General features: G+C 45.5%; 2 long non-coding RNA genes across 2 annotated transcripts in view; one reads left to right on the top strand and one right to left on the bottom strand.

The window, feature by feature from the left end:
* The window catches only part of LOC141581770 (uncharacterized), a 34,749-nt gene extending 31,423 nt beyond the window's left edge, over window positions 1–3,326 (top strand). Inside the window, exons 2-3 of the long non-coding RNA XR_012514501.1 lie at window positions 750–810; window positions 2,984–3,326. This is a non-coding gene — a long non-coding RNA (uncharacterized LOC141581770). The remainder of the gene's footprint in view (window positions 1–749; window positions 811–2,983) is intronic.
* LOC120366757 (uncharacterized) overlaps window positions 1–18,126 on the bottom strand; it is a 38,102-nt gene extending 19,976 nt beyond the window's left edge. The window contains exons 1-2 of the long non-coding RNA XR_005581324.2: window positions 17,630–18,126; window positions 11,523–11,587 (exon numbers count right to left, since the gene is read on the bottom strand). This is a non-coding gene — a long non-coding RNA (uncharacterized LOC120366757). The remainder of the gene's footprint in view (window positions 1–11,522; window positions 11,588–17,629) is intronic.
* Between the last annotated feature and the right edge of the window lie 5,747 nt (window positions 18,127–23,873).

Genomic DNA, 23,873 nt, shown 5'->3' with positions numbered 1-23,873 from the left:
TTACCGAATGCAGAAGTCACGATGCCAAACTGGGTCCATCTAGTGCCCAAGGCCATCATGAAACACTTTTCTTTCACGGAGAAGGCTGGAAGCCTGGTAAGCTTTCACTCAGATCTGATCATGCAGGTGGAAGGCTGTGTCCACCAGATAAAGGAGGCAGGGCTTAGAGCCACACAGGGTGTTGAGAGGAGTGGCTGAAACAGACGTCGGGGTGTGTGGTGTGAGAGGCTGCCGCACGCGGTAATCGTTGTCAGGCAGACCTGGGCTTGACTCTCAGCTGGGCAAGCTTTTTTAACCGCATTTAAAAATGCTACCCCGGCCGGGCACGGTGGCTCAGCCTGTAATCCCAGCACTTTGGGAGGCCGAGGCGGGTGGATCACGAGGTCAAGAGATCGAGACCATCCCGGTCAACACGGTGAAACCCCGTCTCTACTAAAAATACAAAAAATTAGCTGGGCATGGTGGCGTGTACCTGTCATCCCAGCTACTCAGGAGGCTGAGGCAGGAGAATTGCCTGAACCCAGGAGGCGGAGGTTGCGGTGAGCCGAGATCGCGCCATTGCACTCCAGCCTGGGGTAACAAGAGCGAAACTCCGTCTCAAAAAAAAAAAAAAAAAAAAAATTGCTACCCCAACGATTTCCCTCTGTGATCATGTTTTAGCTGTTACACACATGTTAATGAAAATTATAGTTATACTGTAAGTTTAAACCTTGGTTTTCTCATCTCTAAGTCAATAATGTCTATGATAGGATTGCTCATGCAGGCGAAATCAGTTAACACAGGAGGAGCTCCACAAAGCATGGGCATACGGTAAGTACCCAATGCATGGTTTTTTTTTTTGTTGTTTTTTGTTTTTTTTCTAGAAGGACCTAGAACAATGCTGAGGACATTGTTTTAGGACAGTGCTGGGGTGCTCAGGATGCGGCTGCTTCATTTTTTTCTGGAGTCTGACAGAATCCTGGCCACTGTACCCCTAACTGAAATAGTCAAGAGGGTGTTTTGTGAGCTTATGAATTTTTATAAGGTCCCACTCTTGCAATTTCATGTAATGCTCCAGTGCCATTGGACACGTCAACTCCTGACCTTTCAGTTGGTGAGGCACTTCCCATAAACAAAGCCATAAAAGCCCACTGGTGTTCTCCTTGGCCTGTGAGTTTGTTTGGTGCTCTCCCTCTCTCCTTCACCATTTGAATAGTGATGTCATGATTCCAACATCCTCTCACCTCTACTGAAAAGGACCAAGCAGTGACTCCCTCCTGGGTGCTCAGCAACCCTCTGGGGGGAAGTTGTGGTTTCAGCAAGGTGTAAGCATCATGAAACCGAGAGAGAACTGGGAGGGCAGAGAAGTCACCCAAAGGTAGGAGAGAGAGAAAAACGCTCACATGCTTTTATTCAGCTCAAGACAGTGGTCAAGTCAGTCTTTATTTATTTATTTTTTTTTAAGGCTTGCTATTAAGCTATTAGTATAACACCATTTAAGGAAATATAAATAGAATAAAGCACCCACCCATTCCCCACCACCAAGTGCTAGCCCAATTATTTCCCTTTACAAGTGATCACTTTTAAATGTTACACATATTTTAATAACAATTATAATCATACTACAGTTTTAATTTAATCTCCTTCTCGAATGATGTTATTTCAGGAATGCTTTTTCTTTCTTTTTTCGTTTTTTCTTTTTTTTGGAGATGGAATCTCACTCCGTTGCCCAGGCTGGAGTGCAGTGGCACCATCTCAGCTCACTGCAACTTCTGCCTCCTGGGTTCAAGTAATTCTCCTGCCTCAGTCTCTTGAGTAGCTGGGATTACAGATGTGTGCCATCATGCTCGGCTAATTTTTGTATTTTTAGTAGAGACAGCGTTTCACCATGTTGGTCAGGCTGGTCTTGAACTCCTGGCCTCAAGTGATCCACCTGCCTCAGCCTCCCAAGTGCTGGGATTACAGGTGTGAGCCACCACGCCCGGTCCAGGAAGGCTTTGTTGACGCTGCTGCTTCTTCCTGTTTATCATGGAAGCTACCGCATCGTGGCTTGTTCCCGGGACTGAGTGCTCCAGCATCTCGGCTGCAAGCAGTCACAGCGGTGAATGGAGCAGGCAGCGATATCAGAGTCACAAAGCCTTGGGTTCAAGCCTTGCTTCTGACACTTACTACTCACGTGACCTTGGTTCCATTATTGCCTTATGCTTTGAGCCTATTTTCTCATCTGTGAAGTGGGAGGTCACACAGACGTGGCAGAGCTACCGTGAGGTTTAGAAGTAAAGCATGTAGAGGCCTGGCAGAGAATTTCTTCAGCCAATGGTAGCTGTTCTTAGAGATGTGCTGTTGTTGACCTTACTGTTGGATTGTTCTCGATGATGCCATGATGGACATCTTTTATAACATCTCTTCTCCTTTGGACTTCTCTTCTGAAGAAAAGTTCCAGGAGTGGGATTTTTTTTTTTTTTTTAGCCCAAGGGTATAGACATTTTTGTGGTTTTTGACATGTATCGCCAATTTGCCTTCTAGAAAGCTGATACGAATTCACTTAATCATTGGCAATGTAATTAGTATTCGATCCAAAGCTAGTAGCAAAAGAAGGTGAGCGACTAGTGATGTTAGTAACACAGGTCAGTAGTAAGTAGTTCTTTAGGAAACCAGAGGCTGCAGTTTGTGGAATTTTTGATGTTGGAGGCCAGAAGTTTGAAGACAGTATGAAAGTAATGGAAACTAGGCTGGGCATAGTGACAGACCAGCAAAGGGCAGCTATTTACTATCAGTGTGTTTGTTAACACATGTACTCCTATAGGGATGAAGTATTTGATATTAAACCACGATTCTTCCAAAATTTATATCCGGCTTAAAACCTAAAGTGGAAATTCTGCCTAAGTCTTGCATTTAGGGTTAACTCTCTTGCTCTGATCACTGCCTCTCTAGTTCTTTTCTTGGGGAATTCATTAAATTATTCAAAACAAGTTTTTCTAATTTTGACTTTTTTTTTTTTTAGATGGAGTTTCACTCTTGTTGTCCAGGCTGGAGTGCAATGGCGCGATCTCGGCTCACCAGAACCTCTGCTTCCTGAATTTAAGCGATTCTCCTGCCTCAGCCTCTTGAGTAGCTGGGATTACAGGCACGCGCCACCACACCCAGATAATTTTTGTAATTTTAGTAGAGACGGGGTTTCTCCATGTTGGTCAGGCTGGTCTTGAACGCCTGACCTCAGGTGATCCACCCTCCTTGGCCCCTGAAGTGCTGGGATTACAGGCGTGAGCCACCACACCTGGCCCTAATTTTGACTTTTATAATACACTGAAACTACTGGTTCACTTGGTCAAACAATAAACCTCAGTGCCCGTGTCTTATTTTCATATTTGTGTGGGAGTGAAGTTCAGTGCTGTGATGTTTTCATTTATATTTTATGTTTTCTTTTTTTTTTTTTTTTTTTTTTTTTTGAGGCAGAGTTTCACTCTTGTTACCCAGGCTGGAGTGCAATGGCATGATCTCGGCTCACTGCAACCTCTGCCTCCTGGGTTCAGGCAATTCTCCTGCCTCAGCCTCCTGAGTAGCTGGGATTACAGGCACGAGCCACCATGCCCAGCTAATTTTTTTTTGTATTTTTAGTAGAGACGGGGTTTCACCATGTTGACCAGGATGGTCTCGATCTCTTGACTTCGTGATCCACCCGCCTCGGCCTCCCAAAGTGCTGGGATTACAGGCTTGAGCCACCGCGCCCGGCTATATTTTATGTTTTCTAGCACCTCTCTTGAATGGGGTGGACAGAACACTGAGTTGAGAATTGCTTGAGGTGGATTCGGGGACTGATTCTCTCATTACCTCACAATGTAATTTGGGGGCAAATTGCTACTCGTTCCCCAGATTCTGATGCCTTCCGCAGTGGGGGCTCACTGCTAGGGCGGCCATGTTCCTGGTGCCTGATGGTTTACCGCTTTGAGCTTTCAAAAATCAGTTCTGAAGTTCTCTGTGACAATATGCCAAGGGTATTTAACAGAAAAAAAAAATTCCTATAATTAATTAATTAATTACTTTTTTGGATATGGAGCAGGCGTCCCCAAACTACGGCCCTCGGGCCGCATGCGGCCCCCTGAGGCCATTTATCCAGCCCCCTGCCACACTTCAGGAAGGGGCACCTCTTTCATGGGTGGTCAGTGACAGGAGCACAGTATGTGGCGGCCCTCCAATGGTCTGAGGGACAGTGAACTGGCCCCCTGTGTAAAAAGTCTGGGGACGCCTGATATGGAGTCTTGCTCTGTTGCCCAGGCTGGAGTGGAGTGACATGATCTCAGCTCACTGCAACCTCCATCTCCTGGGTTCAAGCAATTCTCCTGCCTCAGCCTCCCAAGGAGCTGACATTACAGGTACCCACCACCACGCCCAGCTAATTTTTGTATTTTTAGTTGAGATGGGGTTTCACCATGTTGGCCAGGCTGGTCTCGAACTCCTGACCTTAGCTGATCTGCCCTCCTCGACCTCCCAAAGTGCTGGGATTACAGGCATGAGCTACCGCACCCAGCTCATTGCTGTATTTTAAATGCATTGAACACATCCTATGAGTATTTGCAGGCCAGGCCTCTCTTCTCCTTGCTGGACCTTGGTTTTAGGCAACTGCTGAGGTCCCTCCTTCTCTGAACGTACCCCCACCCCATGCTAACGTTGAGGGTTGCTGGAGCTCTGCTGTGCAGGCCGCTGCTCTGCCTCTGACCGTGCACTGGGTTAGGGCCTGTGGATTTTGTAGCACTCCACTCAGTTTAGCTGCTTTCTTCTCGTCAATCTTCAAGGAAGAAAGGATTAAATACACAGAATCGGATTGCTGGGCCCTTTGTGTCAACAGAATATGTGCGGCCCCTTCAGAGAACGTCCTTCATTTTTGTTCTCTTTCCTACCCCATTTCAAAGGACGCTTTGGGGAGTTCAGGGTCAGTTTTGGTGTGCAGACCCTGGGCACCACTCCGCTCTAAGCAGGCTGGGGGACCCCATCTCCAATTCGCTTGCAGGAAGTGACTGTGGCCTGAGGGCCCTAGACACTCTTTATAGTCTGCATTCATTGCCAGTGAAAGAAAAGTGCCCAGGGCAATCTAATTAAATGTAGATGAGATTATTACTGGAATAGGGTTTTTTTTTCCTCTTTAAAAATAAAAACAGCAGGTTGGTGGCATTGGAGAAGTGTAGTGAAGGGGCTCTCTAGAACACCACCAGCTACGGGTGTGAAAATTTACAGGCAGATGGCCAGCCCCCCCCCCCCGTCATTGCAATTTCTCCCTCTTTTAACAGCTACTCTGAGGCAGGAGAATTGCTTGAAACTGGAGGCGGAGGTTGCAGTGAGCCAAGATCACGCCACTGCATTCCAGCCCGGGTGACTGAGTGAGACTCTGTCTCAAAAGAAAAGAAAAGAAAAGAAAAGATGCAGAACCCCAGGCACCCCGGATGTATATGTAGAGATGTCTTCCTACTTCAACCTTCTGAGTAACTGGGACTAGAGAAAGGGGCCATCACACCTGGCTAAATTTAAAAAAAATTTTTTTTGTAGAGATGAGGTCTCTCTATGTTGCCCAGGCTGGTCTCAAAATCCTGGGCTCAAACGATCCTCCCACCTCAGTCTCTCTAAGGGGTAAGATTAAAGGCATGTGCCACTATACCTGGCCTATAACATTTTTTTTTTTTTTTTTTTTTTTTTTTTTTAGATGGAGTTTCGCTCTTGTTACCCAGGCTGGAGTGCAATGGCGTGATCTCGGCTCACCGCAACCTTTGCCTCCTGGGTTCAGGCAATTCTCCTGCCTCAACCTCCGGAGTAGCTGGTATTACAGGCACGCGCCACCATGCCCAGCTAATTTTTTGTATTTTTAGTAGAGACGGGGTTTCACCCTGTTGACCAGGATGGTCTCGATCTCTTGACCTCGTGATCCACCCGCCTCAGCCTCCCAAAGTGCTGGGATTACAGGCTTGAGCCACCGTGCCTGGCCAACATTTTTTAAAAGAACAAATTTGGTGGGTTTAAAAATAAAATGAAAACAAATTACTAGGACACAGTAGGGTTTTGGGAAGGGCAAATTAAAGTGTCCCAAGGTTTTATATATTCATTAATTTTAGACTAATTAGGACAAGTATTTATATTAAAAATTTAAGGGTTCCCACTAAAAGAGTAGAAATAGAATGTAAAACTTTCAAACTAACTAAGAAAAATAATATGATCAATTGGCAGAATGCAAAAAAAAAAAAAAAAAAAAGAAAAGAAAAAAAAGGAGCAAAGATGTAAAGATAAAAAGAAAACACAAAATAAAAGGGTATTAGTAAATTCACAAATATCATTAACACAATGATTCTAACTGAAGGAAACTTAAAATTTCTGAACATACACTTAATGCCAGGTACTGTGCAGTGCCCTGAGGATACAAAAATAGAGAAAAACTTCTGTCTTCAGGAGCTTATAGTTTAGTAGGGGGTGGGGCAGGGCTGAGAGTGAGGCTAATATCTTGTTCTATTGCGCTTCTCATGTACTGAGCATTTTTTTTTAAAAATAACAAATTCAAGGTTTTTGGCAACCCTGCATTGAGCAACTGTATTGGTGCAAATTTTCCAACTGCATATGCTCATTTTTTTGTCTCTGGGTCACATTTTGATAATTCTTACAATATTTCTAACTTTTTCATATTATTATATGTGTGTTGTTGATCTGTGATCGGTGACCTTTGATCTTACTATTGCAATTGTTTTGGGGTACCACAAACCACGCCATATTAGATAGCAAACTTAATCGTTAAATATGTGCGTTCCGATTCCTCCACCAACCAGCTGTTCCCCCATCCCTCTCCCACTCGTTGGGCCTCCCTGTTCCCTGGGACACAATATATTGAAATTCGGCCAACTAATAATCCCTGCAGTGGCCTCAAAGTGTTCAAGTGAAAGGAAGAGTTGCATCTCCCTCTTTTCAAGTCAAAAGCTGGAAACGCTTAAGCTTAGTGAGAAAGGCATGTAAAAGCCACAAGCACCAAACGGTTAGCCGAGCTGAGAAGACAAAGGAAAAGTTCTTGAAGGAAATTGAAAGTGCTACTCCAGTGGACACATGCGTGATAAGGAAGGGAAACAGCCTGTTGCTGATACGCAGAAAGTTTGAGTGGTCTGAACAGAGGATCAAACCAGCCATTACATTCCCTTAAGCCAAAAACTTTGCCAGAGATAAGGTCCTTATTCTCTTCGATTTTTTGAAGGCAGAGAGAGGTGAGGAGGCTGCAAATTTTGTTTTGAAGCTAGCAGAGGTTGGTTTATGAGACTTAAGGAAAGAAATCATCTCCATAACATAAAAGTGTAAGTGGAAAAGCTGCAACAAGTTATCCAGGAGATAAAGCTAAGATCGTTGATGAAGGCAGCTACACTAAGCAACAGGTGTTCGGTGTGGACCAAGCAGCCTTCTGTTAAAAGGAGATGGTACCTGGGACTTTCATAGCTAGAGAGAAGTCAATACCTGGCCTCAAAACTTCAAAGGACAGGGTGAATTCTCTTGTTAGGGGCCAATGCAGTTGGTGACTTTAAGTTGAAGCCAATGCTCACTGACTATTTCAAAAGTCCTAGGGCTTTTAAGAACTATACTAAATCTACCCTGCTTGTGATCTAGAAATAGAATAACAAAGCTTGATGACAGCACACCTGTTTACAGCATGGTTTACTGAATATTTTAAGCCCACTGTTGAAAACTACCACTCAGAAAAACAGATTCTTTTCAAAATATTACTGCCCATTGACAACGCACCTGGTCACCCAGTAACTCTCACAGAGATGTACGAGGAGATGAATGTTGTTTTCATGCCTGCGAATACAACATCCATTCTGTAGTCCATGAATCAAGGAGTAATTTTGACTCTCAAATCTTATTTTTTAAGAAATATATCTCATAAGGCTATGGCTGCCATAGATAGTGATTTCTCTGATGGATCTGGGCAAAGTAAAGCGAAAACCTTCTGGAAAGGAGTCATCATTCTAGATGTCATTAAGAGCGTTCATGATTCATGGGACAGGGTCAAGATATCAACATTAACAAGAATTTGGAAGAAGTTGATGCCAACCCTCATGCATGGCTTCAGTGGAGGAAGTCACTGCAGATGTGGTGACAATGGCAAGAGAACCGGAATTAGAAATGGAGCTCGTTCCCTCCTCCCTGCCTCTAAAAAAACAGTAGAGCCTGAAGATGTGATTGAATTGTTGCAATATCATGATATAGCTTTCTCTCCATACATATGACACTATCTTCTCAATTTATTACAAATTGTAATAAACATATAATCAAACTAGTGCTCCACTTGGAAGACACCACAGAAAAAGACACAATAGAGACTGCCTTGCAATAAGACGTCCAAATTCTTTCTGTAGAGATGGAGAAATAAAAGAACAAATCTAGTTTTCTAAAAGACAATTCTCTGTACACATTTTATTTAGTTTTGTACATTGCCTTAATATGAATTGGACTGCTTTTTCTACCTGAGCCATTTTAACCCCAAGCAAAATAACTTAAGTAATACAGTGTTAAAATACAGTATAAAAAGTAGTTTTTTTCTAATTCTGTGTAGAATGTCAATGGCCATTTAATGGAAATAACATTGAGTCAATAAATTACTTTGGCAGTGCGGTCATTTTCACAATATTGATTCTTCCTAACCACGAGCATAGACTATTTTTCCATTTCTTTGTGTCCTCTCTGATTTCCTTGAGCAGTGGTTTGAGTTTTCCTTGAAGAGGTCCCTCACTTCCCTTCCCTTGTTAGCTGTATTCCCAGGTATTTTATTCTCTTTGTAACAGTTGCGAATGACAGTTCATTCATGATTTGGCTCTCTGCTTGTTTATTGTTGGTGTATAGGAATGCTTGTGATTTTTGCACATTGATTTTGTATCCTAAGACTTTGCTGAAGTTGCTTATCAGCTTAAGAGCTTTCGGGCTGAGGTGATGGGGTTTCCTAGATATAGGATCATGTCATCTGCCATCAGAGACAGTCTGACTTCCTCTCTTCCTATTTAAATATGCTTTATTTTTCTTTTGCCTGATTGCCCTGGCCAGAACTTCCAATACTGTGTTGAACAGGAGTGGTGAGAGCGAGCATCCTTGTCTTGTGTTGGTTTTTAAGGGGAATGCTTCCAACTTTTGCCTATTCAGTATGATATTGGCTGTGGGTTTCTCATAAATGGCTCTTATTGTCTTGATGTATGTTTCATCAATACATAGTTTATTGAGAGTTTTTAACATGAAAGGATGTTGAATTTTATGGAAGGCCTTTTCTGTGTCTATTGAGATAACCATGTGGTTTTGGTCTAAACTGTTTATGTGAAGAATCATGTCTATTGATTTTCATATGTTGAACCAGGCTTGCATCCTAGGGATGAAGCTGACTCGATCGTGGTGGATAAGCTTTTGGATGTGCCATGCTACTGGACTGGGTTTGCCAGTGTTTTATTGAGAATTTTTGCATCGATGTTTATCAGGGACATTGGCCAGAAGTTTTCTTTTTTTGTATCAGGTTTTGGTATCAGAATGACTTTGGCCTCATAAAATAAGTTAGGGAGGAGTCCCTCCTTTTCAATTGCTTAGAATAGTTTCAGAAGAAATGGTACCAGCTCCTCTTTGTACCTCTGGTAGAATTCAGCTCTAAATTTGTCTGGTCCTGGGCTTTTTTTGGTTGGTAGGCTATTTATTACTGCCTCAGTTTCAGAACTTGTTATTGGTCTACTCAGGGATTCAACTTTTTCCTGGTTCAGTCTTGGGAGAGTGTATGTGTCTAGGAATTTATCCATTTCTTGTAGATTTTCTAGCTTATTTTCATAGTGATGTTTTTAGTATTATCTGATGGCTATATTTCAGTGATGCCCCCTTTATCATTTTTCTTATGTCTGTTTGATTCTTCTTTCTTTTCTTATTAGTCTAGCTAGCAGTCTATTCATTTTATTACTTTTTTTTTTCCAAAAAACTACTTCCTGGATTGATTTTTTTAAGGGTTTTTTTTTTTTTTTTTTTTTTTTTTTAATTTCTATCTCCTTCAATTCTGCTCTGATCTTGGCTATTACTTGTCTTCTGCTAGCTTTGGGGTTTGTTTGCTCTTGGTTCTCTAGTTCTTTTAGTTGTGATGTTAGATTATCATTGTGAGATCTTTCTAGCTTTTGCTACAGCATTTAGTACTATAAATTTCTCTGCTAACACTGTTTTAGCTGCATCCCAGAGATTCTGGCATATTGTCTCTTTGTTTTCATTGGTTTCAAAAAACTTCTTGATTTCTGCCTTAATTTCATTATTTACTCAGGAGTCATTCAGGAGCAGGTTGTTCAATGTAGTTGTGTGGTTTTGAGTGAGCTTCTTAATCTTGAGTTCTAATTTGATTGTGCTGTGGTCTGAGAGACTGTTGTAAGTTCAGTTCTCTTGCATTTGCTGAGGAGTGTTTTACTTCCAATTATGTGATTGATTTTACAGTAAGTGCCATGTGGTGCCAAGAAGGACGTATATTCTGTTGTTTTTGGGTGAAGAGTTCTGTATATATCTGACAGGTCCACTTGATCTAGAGTCGAGATCAAGTCCTGAATATTTTTGTTAATTTTCTGTCTCGATGATCCGTCTCATGTTGGCAGTGGGGTGTTAAAGTCTCCCCATATTATTGTGTGAGAATCTATGCAAAAATTGATAAATGGGATCTAATTAAACTAAAGAGCTTCTGCACAGCAAAAGAAACTATCATCAGAGTGAACAGACAAACTGCAGAATGGGAGAACAATTTTGCAATCTATCCATCTGACAAAGGGCTAATATTCAGAATCTACAAGGAACTTAAATTTATAAGGAAAAACCAAACCCCATTAACAAGTGGGCAAAGGATATGAACAGATACTTCTCAAAAGAAGAGATTTATGTGGTCAACAAACATAAGAATAAAGGGTCAACAACACTGATTATTAGAGAAACCATTTCGAAACCACAATGCGATACCACCTCACACCAGTCAGAATGGTGATTATTAAAAAGTCAACAAAACAGCAGATGCTGGTGAGGCTGTGGGGAAACAGGAACACGGTTACACTGTTTCGCATGAACTTACTTGGTGAAGTGGTGGTAGGATTTGAGAGAATTGACTCCAATTTTGAAATGACGTCTACTGTGGATAAAATGCTACCAAAATTTCTCTGCATGCTACAAAGAAATCTTTTGTAAAAGGAAAAGTCAATCTATGTCACAAACTTCATTGTCTTATTTTTTTTTAAATTGCCACGCAACCTCCATCTTCAGCAGGCACCACCCTGACAGTCAGCAGCCATCAACAGAGAAGCAAGACCCTCCACCAGCAAAAAGATTTCAACACACTGAAGGCTCAGATGATTGCCAGCAATTTTTTTTTTTTTTTTTTTTTTTTTTTTTTTTTTTTTTTTTTTTAGCAACAAACTGTTTTAAAATTAGGGTGTGTACTTTTTAAAAGATGTGATGCTATTGTACACTTAACAGACTACAGTATAGTGTGACCATAACTCTTAAGTGCACTGGGAAACCAAAACATTTGTGTGACTCACCGTATTGCCATATTTGCTTTATTGCAGTGGTCTGGAATTGAACTCACAATGTCTTCAAAATATGCCTGTAAAAACAGTAACAGCAAAGTGTTATGATAAAGGAAACACAGAGTGCTATGGAGCTAAAAGAAGGGGCACCTCATTTAGCCTGTTGGGAGAGGGTCGGGAAAAGCTTTCTGAAGCTGGTGACCCCTCAGCTGCACTTTGGAGGATGAGTAAGTAGACAAAAGGGGGCTGGGCACGGTGGCTCAAGCTTGTAATCCCACCACTTTAGGAGTCCGAGGCGGGCAGATCACGAGGTCAAGAGATCCAGACCATCCTGGTCAACAGGGAGAAACCCCGTCTCTACAAAAAATACAAAAATTTTTTGGGTGTGGTGGAACATGCCTGTAGTTCCAGCTACTCGGGAGACTGAGGCAGGAGAATCACTTGAACCTGGGAGGCGGAGGTTGCAGTGAGCCAAGATCGCGCCATTGTACTCCAGCCTGGGTGACATAGCGAGACTCCAACTCAAAAAAAGAAAGAAAGAAAGAAAAAAAGGGCCGGGCGCGGTGGCTCAAGCCTGTGTAATCCCAGCACTTTGGGAGGCCGAGGCGGGTGGATCACGAGGTCGAGAGATCGAGACCATCCTGGTCAACAGGGTGAAACCCCGTCTCTACTAAAAATACAAAAAATCAGCTGGGCATGGTGGCACGTGCCTGTAATCCCAGCTACTCAGGAGGCTGAGGCAGGAGAATTGCCTGAGCCCAGGAGGCGGAGGTTGCGGTGAGCCGAGATCGTGCCATTGCACTCCAGCCTGGGTAACCAGAGCGAAACTCCGTCTCAAAAAAAAAAAAAAGAAAAAAGAAAAAGAAAGAAAGAAAGAAAGAAAAGAAGGGGGTAGGAAGGGTGTGCCAGGCAAATGTAACAGCATGAGCAAATGCATAGAGTTGCAAGAGACCACGACGTGTTCTGGTCCAACGTTCTTCTGTCACAGATGAGGAACCTGAAGGCGAGAAAAGCTGAGGAGACTGCCCCAAGGTCACTCAGTGAATTAGTAGCAGGATCAGGATTTGCACCCAAGACTTGCATTTCCTTTTACATTCGGTTTTCCACTGTCCCACAGTGCCTTAGGTTTGCCGCAGGACGTTCTATGACTAGAGGTTGTTGAGACTGCAGCCAACTTTGAAAATGAGCTGCATGTGGGTGTGTGGGTGGGATCTGTCTCCGGCCTGTCCCTGGCTGGAGCCAAGCCAGGAACTCGGCAGTTTCCAGGGCTGAGCCACCCAGCTCACCCCAAGAAAGCCTCGGCCTCCAGCCACGGCACTACCACAGGGTTTAATCATTAACTCCAAGTTCATAGGGCTGGAGCTGGAATGCACAGGACCTGAGGAGCAGGCTGGGTCTCCAGGGGGCTAAGGGAAAGCTGGCTTTGAGGTGGGAGGAGACCAAAGTTTAGAATGGGGTTTTTCCTCCCTGAATGGATCCATGCCCTGGCCTCAGGAACAAGGGTGCTTGCTGTTACTCTCAATTTTGTCGGAGTTTACACATGGCGTTAGCTTGGTTTCAGGATTTCCTTTCAATTTCGTTCATAGCAGATTGTGCTTCCCTCTGCCACATCCCTCAGCCTGCATTCATTTACCCTACTCAACTGTGATGCCCCCTCGGAGGGCAGGACTCAGTGCCTGGCACAATCTGGCACATAGTTGGTGCTCATTAAATATATGCTGATTGATTGAATAAATGAAACCCTAACTCTGCCTAAAGGTGTCCCAAAGCACATGCCTTTAAAAAAAATTAAAAGACATAGAAACCCGGCTGGATGCAGTGGCTCCTGCCTGTAATCCCAGCACTTTTGGAAGCTGAGACGAGAGAACTACTTGAGCTCAGGAGTTCGAGACCAACCTGGACAACAAAGTGAGACTCCATCTCTATAAAAATTGAAAAGAAAAGAAAGAAATGGTAACTGATTTTCCTTTAAAAGTTCAACAGAGGTTCACAAACGTCCCTGGAGATACCCTGTGCTATCATAAAATAATCTAGCACCATGCTGAGGTCCACTGTTCTAGAAGAGATGGACTGTTCTTTTTTTCTGAAACAATTTCAACTTTTATTTTAGATTTGGGGGTACATGTGCAGGTTTGTTGCGTGGATATATCGCATGACACTGAGATTTGGGGTATGAATAATTCTATCACCCAGGTAGTGGGCACAGTACGCTACCTTAGATCAAAAAATGACCTAAAGGCCGGGCGCGGTGGCTCAAGCCTGTCATCCCAGCACTTTGGGAGGCCGAGGCGGGTGGATCACGAGGTCGAGAGATCGAGACCATCCTGGTCAACATGGTGAAACCCCGTCTCTACTAAAAATACAAAAAAACTAGCTGGGCGTGGTGGCGCGTGCCTGTAATCCCAGCTACTCAGGAGGCTGAGGCAGGAGAATTGCCTGAGCCCAGGGGGCGGAGGTTGCGGTGAGCCGAGATCGCGCCATTGCACTCCAGCCTGGGTAACAAGAGCGAAACTCCGTCTCAAAAAAAAAAAAAAAAAATGACCTAAGCTGTTTCTCAGCCCTTGCCTTCCTCCCTCACCCCTTTTGGAATCCCCACTGTCTACTGCTCCCATCTTCGTGTCCATATGTACCCAGTGGTCAGCTCCCACTAATAAATGAGAACATGTAGTATTTGGTTTTCTGTGCTTGCATTAGTTCCCTTGGGATAATGGCCTCCAGCTGCATCCGTGTTGCTGCAGAGGATGTGATTTCATTCATTTTTATGGCTGCATAGTATTCTATGGTGTCTATGTACCACATTTGCTTTATCCAACCCACCGTGGATGGGCATCTAGGTTGGCTCCATGTCTTTACTATTGTGAATAACATGTCAATGAATATGTGAGTGCATGTGTCTGCTTGGTAACGCAATTTTCTTTTCCTTTGGGTAGATGCCCAGTCATGGGATTTCTGGGTTGAACGGTAGTTCTCTTTGGGATGTTCTTTTTTTTTGAGACAGAGTCTTGCTTTGTTGCCAGGCGCCAGGCTGAAGTGCAGTGGTGCAATCTCAGCTCACTGCAACCTCCGCCTCCCAGGTTCAAGCAATGCTCCTGCCTCAGCCTCTCGAGTATCTGGGACTACAGGTGTGCACCACCACACCCAGCTGATTGTTGTATTTTTTAGTAGAGACGAGGTCTCACCATGTTGGCCGGGATGGTCTCTATCTCTTGACCTCATGATCCGCCCAGCTTGGCCTCCCAAAGTGCTGGGATTACAGGTGTGAGCCACCGCGCCTGGCCGGGATGCTCTTAAGGAATCAGTGTGTGGATGACTGCAGAGTCTGTGAGGTTGTGTTGGCATTCTTGGGAGAGGGGTGCTATTCAGTTATGAGGCCATGTTTTATTGAGGAAACAAAAGCCCAGCGGAGGTCAAATTCCAGAAGCATAATAAAGGTAACTGCCTCTTTTGATTTCTGAAAGCTGTAGCCTGCAATTGGAGAGACTGCATTATCAGTAGCATTGCTAAGCCCTGGAAATGCACCTTTAAAGGGATTTCTGGATTCCACGAAACAAGACTTCCCCTGGAAGGTGAGGTGCCCGTGGCAGTAAAATCTTTGTTCCTTTTTGGTGAACCCAAGTTTCCTGATCTGTAAAGTCGAGAGGGTCATCTCTTCTTCACACAGTGCTTGTACTGGTTAAATGAATGAGCGCATGTGACATCCTTGGCACCTAGGAGATGCCCAGTTCTGGTGCAAATGATCTTCTTTTTCTTGAAAGTAAGAATCCCGAACCAATATACAGAGCCAGAGATGTGGAAATACATTTTGCTCTTAGAGGCCACGTGTGTGGTGCCCAGTGACTTGGAGACCAGTAGGGAAGGGAGAGAATCCCTCTGCGGGATGCCGGCTTCCAGGGTAAATGTGCGTGAACGTGTAGCAAACGGGTTGCTATAGCTAGCACTGGAGCATGCTGGGAGAAGAAACCTCCCTTGCAAGAATAGTCACTGGAAAGTAACTATTGGCTGGAATTCAGCCATGAAGGCTGCTGACTCTCACCCTAGCAAATTCTGTGTCACCCCAACTTCCTGGACATTCTGGGCAGGCAGACTGGCCAACGTCAGGGAGCCTCTTTCTGTACCAGCCTCTGGGTCCTTTTTTAATTTGTGGGTTAGTGGCCAGTTTGCATTTACCTCTGTCTTAGTACCTGTAGTTGTCAGGGTTCTGTAAGTTCTTTAAAGTTCTAGCACTCAGTGATGACTAAGTCAGGCAAGAAGTTAATTCAAGAAGGACCTCAGGCCTGGGTTCCTCCAACTTCCCATCTGCCCTTGGTCTCAGCACCAATGGAGAACAAATGGCCTTTGCCAGGAACCGGAAGACTCTGAGCTGCTCTGGCCACCTGATCTCTTTTTCCCTTCCCTTTATCATTTCTCTCCTCTGCCCTAAAAACAGATGAATTGAGAAGTAAATTGCCAAGGGAGATCCTCTCCTGGGGCAAATTTCCTGTCTTTGCTTACGGGCACGGAGACCCTGAGTGGGAAGGCTGGTTGCAGGGCACTCTCCCAGAACCAGCCCTGGGGTGACAGGTGCAGGCAGGAGCCATGCTTTCTTGGGGGAGGGGAAGGATTGCAAAAGAGGAGGAAGAAAGACTGTGGGAGACCCCAAGGGCTGCCCCTATTTCTCTACTCCACTCCAACCTGAAACTGTCAGCCTCCACCAAGCCTGAGAGAGAGAGAGTGAGCGAGAGTGAGAGAGAGAGAGAGAGAAGGAGAGAGAAAGTGGGAGTGGGGAGAAAGAGACAAGGAGGGGGAAATCAAAGAAAATTGCAAAAGTCAATGGCCTGGAACTAGAGGCAGCCTCAGCAACTGCAGTGTGACTTTGATTCCCCTATCATAACCCTGAATTAAAAATTCAGGCAATTATCTGCATGGCTTCCTTCTGATTAGAATGAGCCGGAGCCTCATTAATGCATCAGCACAGAGGAAAGCCATTAGGGTCTGTGAAATGGAATGTTTCTCTGAGAACAGGTTCCGCTTGATGTAGAATACCCAGCAAAAAGAAATTTCACACATTTTTGAGCTCAGAGTCACAGGACGGAACCCTGCTTCAGGGCTGCAGACCCCGCCACCACGGTCGTCACCTCTCAGCTGGCTCTGGGTGAAAGCCACCTTTGTTTCGCAGCCTCTCACTGGCACCTCCATCCACTACACTGTGTGGACAGAGGGTAAAGGAGCTGAGAGGCCGAGGGGCTTGCTGAGTGCTGAGACACTGAGTCAGCCTTCAGCCTGGAGCCCCAGTTTCAAAGCCCTTGAGCCATGGGGAGCACAGGAACTTCTTGGGAATTCACTGCCCTCCTCTGCTAGAAGAACTAGAATAGAAGCAAGTTTGTCGAGGACAGTGAAGGTCCTAGACTCCAGAAAAGGTCAAAATATCTGCATAGACCCCCAATTCTTAGTACTTTCTTCATGCACGTGGTAATTTGGTCATCCCAAGATGGCCAAAGCAGGATCTGGCAAAGCTCAGTCAGCCTCGGAAGCTTGTTGCTTAAGAAAGGATGAAGGGACTGGGTGTGGTGGCTCACGCCCATAATCCCAGCACTTTGGGAGGCTGAGGCAGGCGGATCACGAGGTCAGGAGTTTGAGACCAGCCTGACCAACATGGTGAAACCCCGTCTCTACTAAAAATACAAAAATTAGCCAGGCATGGTGGCTCATGCCTATAATCTCAGCTACTCTGGAGGCTGAGGGAGGAGAATTGCTTGAATCCCAGAGGTGGAGGTTGCAGTGAGCCGAGATTGTGCCATTGCACTCCAGCCTGGGTAACAAAGTGAGACTCCATGTCAAAAAAAAAAAAAAAAAAGAAAAAAGAAAAAAAGAAAGAAAAAGGGTGATGGGTTGTAGGGCATCTTTTATTCGTGGTCCAGGCTGTCCTTTATTCATCCCTTATTCTGTAAGCTCCAAGCTTCCAGAAATGCCAATCTATTGCCCAGTCTCTAAGTGGGTGAATATCCCTACAATATTTGGCATTTGGAAACACTCATGCACCGCCCCCCACCCCACGGTGGGATTTCCATAGGGGCAGCTTTCTTCCCTAAATGACTGTATTGCTTTTGGGGAAACCCAAGAATGATTTTCCAAACCAGTACCTTTGCAGCCCTAGTGAGTTCATCTCTTGGGAGAGTTGGATTTGACTTCACTTTGTCTAAATTTTCTTCTAGTTGGTGGGTAGGTCTTGGGCTTCCTCATTTCAGACGTCTTGACATTCCTCCAATACAGTGATTCTCAGACACCAAACATTAATCCTTGGCATGAATAACAAATAATCCCTTTAGGAGAAAAGCCAATCTTATATGGTAAGAACTGAAGTCGATAGGATGCCGACAAAGAAAATGTTATCCTTCAAACGGTGTGAGTAAGCCACGTTCGTCTCGTGGCACACCTGTTAACTATTCAGTGTTAAGGAGCCCAGGGCTAAGTGTCTGAGTAAAGCTGTGAACAGGGCGCACCTGTCATTAGCGTACTGATGGAATGTGTATCAACAGCGCCCTCTACTGCACATGAGCAAAACTGGACAACCCATAGTAATTGAAGTTTTCCAAAGTGGTTTCAGCCAATCCCACGTAGGAAGGGTACATTCCTGGTCATCAGGGAGTTTTTATGAAGCCTGTTTTCAATACTGCAGACGGTTTTATGGGTGAAGGCTCCTACAGTTTATCTCACTCTCTAACACAAACAAGATGCTTGGTGAATCAACCATGCTGTTTGTGGGCTGTGAGCATCCGTCTCTCTGACTCTTATTAGCTGGACTAACACTCGACACAGTCAGACATACTCGAGAATGACTTGTGACTTCAGATGATCCCATGTCAAGGACTAACCTAAAGGCCACCCCAAGTCTCTAGGAGGTGTGTGGGGGGGGGAGTATCTCTCTTTGCTCACATTGGTATGGGAGTGAAAAGAGCGGGCCAAAGGTCAGGAATGTAGGCCTTCCAGGGAGGAAAGCTAGTCCGCCGGCTCCGCAGAAGAGGCCTCCTTTCTGCCACTGGAAATGGTCAAATCCCAGCCTTTAGAGCTGTAGCACTGTTCACTAATTCTTTTATATTTTAAACATAGATGCTCTTCCCAGGCAAATCATTCCTTTCCCCCCCAAGATCGCTCAGCTACTTTTGTAATTTGTCACTCTATACTCATAGGACAAACATTTTTCAAGCAATTATGATACGCTCTACATTGCTTAGAACAGAGTGACAGCACCAAGCAGACGGCGGATGACGAATTCCCTGCTCTTTGGAGCATGCGTTCTAGTTGGGGGTATAGATGATAAACAGAAAGACAAGCAAGGGTGTCAGAGCTGTAAATACTGTGATGCATGATCTTGGGCAAGGGGGGCAGAAAGTGATGGGGGCTGATTCGCACAGGTGGGCAGGGGAGGCCTCTCTGAAGAGCACGTTGGGAAATCTTTTGAATCCTCGCTGCCAATTTCTCTTCTTTTAAAACTAGAATTGCCTCTCCCATTAAACTTTCCAAGTTGACTCTCCCTGTCTTTTGACTTTCTGTTCAGCTCATCTCTGCTCAGGCTGCTTCATCTTGCAAAGAGACAGGATCATCGTCTCCTTGAGAACAAGGGCCCAGCTTCGGTTTCTTTGCCTTGCTACCAGCGTGAGGAGGAAGGAACAAATAAATGTTCCTAGAGGAAGAGTGGAAGTAAACAGTGAGCCACAGGGCCTGAAGCATCCCCTCGAATGAGAGCAAGGAAGAATGCAGCCTGAAGGAAATAATACCCCAGGACCAGGACGGGGAGTCGATGCTTCCCAGCTGCTGCAAGAAACAGTGGAGCGAAGAGGCCAGAATGGAGACTCCTTGAGGCAGGGACTCCTTTCTGCCTCGGCTCCATCCTGTGGGTCTAGGTCACATAACAGGTGATCAGTCAATATTTGTTAAATGAATGACCTTGGGTGGGCTACCATAGAGAATCCCTCGTCTCTGCTAAAAGTACAAAATTAGCCGGGCGTGGTGGCACATGCCTGTAATCCCAGCCTCTCCGGAGGCTGAGGCAGGAGAACTGCTTGAACCTGGGAGTCAGAGGCTGCAGTGAGCCAAGATCGCGCCATTGCACTCCAGCCTGGGCTACAAGAGCCAAACTCCATCTCAAAAAAAAAGAGTTAATTTTCTTGCACAGCTGATTTTGCAGGCTGATTTTAATATTCAAGGATGGACCAAACCTTTGAAAAGTAGACATTCCTAGGAGACCCTTGCTAGCATTTCAAGTTGAACAGTTTTCTCCCAGGTAGGCATGTGTACACAGAGAGCAACTGACCTCTTACCTCACTTGCCTTTCTAGAAAAGCACGGTTCTCTGAGGAGCTATCGTTGGCAGGTGCTGCTAGATAAAATTCAACTTTAAGGCAAAGAGGCCAAATCTAGGAAGCAGACTCTGTCCTTCGTTTCCCTTACTGTATCCCTGTGAAAGACCTCCGGGCTTTCCTGAGGAAATTTAGCACAGAGAGTTTTCTTTCTTTTTTTTTTTTTTGAGATGGAGTTTCGCTCTTGTTGCCCAGGCTGGAGTGCAATGGCACGACCTCGGCTCACCGCAACCTCCGCCTCCTGGGTTCAGGCAATTCTCCTGCCTCAGCCTCCTGAGTAGCTGGGATTACAGGCACGAGCCACCATGCCCAGCTAATTTTTTTTTGTATTTTTAGTAGAGACGGGGTTTCACCATGTTGACCAGGATGGTCTCCGTCTCTCGACCTCGTGATCCACCCGCCTCGGCCTCCCAAAGTGCTGGGATGACAGGCTCGAGCCACCGCACCCGGCCAGAGAGTTTTATTTCTTATTAAGGTATGTCCTCCTGAAGGTGAGTGATAAATGTGATCGTTGAATTTTTTTTTTTTTTTTTTCTTTTTGAGACAAAGTCTCACCCTGTCACCCAGGCTGGAGTGCAATGGCATGATCTCAGCTCACTGCAACTCCACCTCCTGGGTTCAAGCGATTCTCCTGCCTCAGCCTCCCAAGTAGCTGGGATTACAGGCATCCACCACCACGCCCAGCTAATTTTTTTGTATCTTTAGTACAGACAGGGTTTCATTATGTTGGCCAGGCTGGTCTCGAACTCCTTAACCTCGTGATCTGCCCACCTTGGCCTCCCAAAGTGCTGGGATTACAGGGGTGAGCCACTGTGCCCAGCCCATGATCATTCATATTTTATTGAGAAAAAAATTATCAGGATTTACCTGACTTCTCGCTTATCTAAATGGCAATTGGGTGACCACCCTTCCTATTTGCCTGAGAGTGATCTCATTTTAGCACGGAAACCCCTCAGTCCTGGACAAACAAAGATGCTCTAACTGTCCTGGACAAACCCTAAATGCCGTTGACATCTCAGGGAGACTTGTCAGCCCAAGGGAGTGTTGGGAGATTTTTTTTTTGGATGGAAAAGGAAATGTACTCCTTTGGAATCAGAAGAGCTCACCATTAGGGAGGAAATACGACATGAATTCCTCCCAGTGCATTCTGTTCTCTGCTCGGGATTGGCAAGCCTGGCCCCGGAGACCCTGCAGAGGGAGATGCACCCTGCCTGGAAATGCCTCACTGGACAAGGAGGCAGTGGGAGGGCAGAGCGGAGAGGACTGCAAACAGGTCCACGTGGCCAGTCTGAAAAGGCTTCACGTCTTTCCCATAGAGTCCCTTGATTTTGGTCAGACTCTAGACTCCCACGACAAACCGCTGCTGGCGGCACAAGGTGAGCCTGTGTCCCTCCTTCACCAAGTCAGCCTACCTGTGTGGGGACACTGTGGTTTTGCTCCCAGGGAAAGGAGCAGCCCCTGGCATGGAGACTCCGCCCTGGACACACGGAGCGGCCGCCAAGCCTGTTCGCCATTTTAGTGGCGTTTTCAAACCACGTGCAGTTGGCTCACTGCATGCCTAGCATGTTTCCAGTTACAGAGAATGCAGCGCAGCCTGCTCCGCTCCTCGTGGGCTGCCGCGAGAGCCCAGCGGGGCTGCGGACACTTGGCCTTTCAGGGTTGGATTCGGAGGCTGCAGAGCTCCTTGCACAGGTGGGTCCCTGGCCAGCCGGCCACTCTGCATGGCCGGGATGGAGCCTCTCAGCTGTACTCCTCACCCTGGTGCCAGTGCCTCTGCCTGGCCACAGCAGTGAAGAATATCCCTCAGCCTCCCCTTTCCTGAGAACCGCAGGGAGGATTCCTCTTAGACATGTGGGGTGGAAAAATGTCTTTACTTCTCAGAAATGGATTTCTTCTTTCCCTAGGGCACAACGGACAAAGCTGTGGTGTAAAATGAAAATGTGGGGCCCTGGGAAGTCAGTGTCCCCTTTCCACGCACTTGCTGCTCCACCCGCAGTGGACAGGCGACCCCCAGGAACTGCAGGCTCTGTGCTGCGGCATGCTTGGTCCCTGGATCTTTGGTGGACACGAGACCCCTGCCAAGTTTGCAACCAAAGGTGACCTGGTGCTGCCAGCCACAGGTCAGGACGGCCACCACCTTGTCCTGCACCAAGACATCTTGGGACACACACCTGACTCCTACCCAACTTACATCCATGCCCAGGTCCCTGTGGCAAGGCAGAGGGTGATGGCGGGGTGCTGGTCTCCCTCTGCTGATACCCTCCTGGGGTAGAGCAGGCTGGAGAAGGGGAGGCAGGGCGAATGTAGGCCACCAGGGGACGGGGAGGTGGGAGGCGGCAGGCAGCAGGAATGGACTGTGAGCAGAGGCTCCAGATCCCATGATATGCTCCATGGGGATGTCGGGTTTCACTTACAACACACAAATTCAAGGATAAAATACTTAAGCATTTCAGAATGGCCACCTCAAAGCATTAGCCCCAAGGACGGGGCCCTTTGGAGTGCAGGGCCTTGTGCAACAGCACTGGCTGCGGACATGTGAAGCCGGCCCTGACAGCGGGCATTTGCTTCCTGCACTTCCTCTGGGAAGCTCAGAGCCAAAATGAGTGGCTTGTTTTGGATAACTATGGAGGACCATAGCACATTCCAACTTCGCTCTCATCTTGATCTTCAGATGGTTCAACATTCTGCTGCTTTTGACTTTTGCTTCCTATTGTCTTATGTATATATTAAAAGGATGTAATATTATAAAAAGTTTCAAATTCTTTGTCAAGTGTGAGAGGTAATAAAAAATGGGATATTTTCCCTCTTAACCTTTGCTTTGGTTCTCAGTGTAAAGAGATCATTTTGGTGATGGGAGGGCAGCTGGAATACCTGCACCACCACAGCTAATCTGATTGAGAGGATGTTTACAAATGTAGAATAAAATACAATCTTCATCCACCCTTGACAATACATGTGTATGAAATTGTTTTCCAATAGTGATGGATTTGCAGGGAGCCAATCACACCCTCCCAATCTCTTGTGCAAACATTTTAGAAACACCTAGCCAGCATCTCATTACAACATTAAGCAGTTCCTGTGTTAATTATCTATTGCTGCATAACAAATGGCCCCAAAACTTAGCAGCTAAAAACACTTATCATCTCATAGGATCTGAGGGTCAGGAATCCAGGAGCAGATTTCCAAAGGGTGGTTTCTCATGAGATTGTAGTCATGATGTTGGTTGGGCTAGAATCATCTGAAGGCTGGATTGGGGTTGGAGATTCAAGATGGTGCACAAGCTGTTGGCCAGAGGCCTCAGTTCCTCTCCATGTGGACCTTGCCATAGGCCGCCTGAGTGACCTCATGACATGATAGTCAGCAATGACCTGGAAAGAGTAGTCCAAGAAAGAGAGAACTAGAAGGAAGGCCCAGCATCTTTTAGGATCCAATCTCTTGCCATCATCTTCTGGATTCTGTTGGTTTACAGCAAGCCATGAAGTCCAGCCTGCACACAAGGGAGGGGAGTTAGGGATGATGACCTTACGGAGGAAAGAGTACCAGAGAATTTGTGGACATGTTTTAAAACCACAGTTTCCCAAAACATTAAGTGGCTGGACTATAAATGAATTTCCACAAAGGTTGGTTCTAGTAATCACACAGTAGGAAAAGCCTGGACTGTGGGTCAAATCTGAGTTGGAAACCAGGACTTGCTTCTTACTAGTTTGTGGGATCTGGACAAAAAGATCATCTCCGAACTTTAGTGTCTTCATCTGTAAAATGAAGATCATAATAGTCATGCTTTCACAGAGTTATTACGCTAATAAAATCTAAATGAGATGACCCTGCAGGGTTGGATCCAAATCGTATGGGGCTTCCTTTAAGGAAAGAGGAGGCAAAATTCTAAGAAGTTAGGTACAAAAGGAGCATTGATTTATAATTAGAAGTGACAAAAATGATACATTTTAAAAGCCAACAAATAGCATAAAGATCACAAACCCAAACAAAATTAACTACCCAAACAAAGCCCTTTCAAATGCTTTCTTTCC

This window comes from Saimiri boliviensis, chromosome 17, assembly GCF_048565385.1.
Source record: "Saimiri boliviensis isolate mSaiBol1 chromosome 17, mSaiBol1.pri, whole genome shotgun sequence".
Classification (NCBI taxonomy): Eukaryota; Metazoa; Chordata; class Mammalia; order Primates; family Cebidae; genus Saimiri; species Saimiri boliviensis.
Note: the sequence above shows the minus strand (reverse complement) of the source record. Positions and strands in the feature narration are given on the sequence as shown.